Source organism: Danio aesculapii, chromosome 22, assembly GCF_903798145.1.
Source record: "Danio aesculapii chromosome 22, fDanAes4.1, whole genome shotgun sequence".
NCBI lineage: Eukaryota > Metazoa > Chordata > Actinopteri > Cypriniformes > Danionidae > Danio > Danio aesculapii.
The window spans coordinates 9,854,989-9,855,387 of NC_079456.1; positions in this window are offsets into that span (position 1 = coordinate 9,854,989).

Below are 399 nucleotides of genomic sequence, written 5' to 3' on the forward strand. Positions count from 1 at the left end.
GTGTGTGTGTAACAATTTTGTGTTTTAATGTTTTATTGATATTATTATCTTTACTATTTTTGGTAGTATTTTTTACATATCCATATAGATATATGTAGAGGGTATTAATTTGGTTAAATTTGATTTGTTTTTCTTGATGGTTTTTAGGATGTTGAGAACCAAATAATGAAATTTCTGAAGAATGAGCTAGAAAAGTTTAAGAAAATATTACATGAAGAAAACACACAAAACTTTGTAAAGGACTTTATTGAGAAGAGATCCAGAATAAAAGAAGCAACTCTTGATCTCACACTCTACTTCCTGAGAGAAATGAAGCAAAATGAAGCTGCTGATACTCTAGAAGGTGAGAGACTGTCAGATTATCACTTATAAATATAAGAGAGAAAACGAACACAGTTA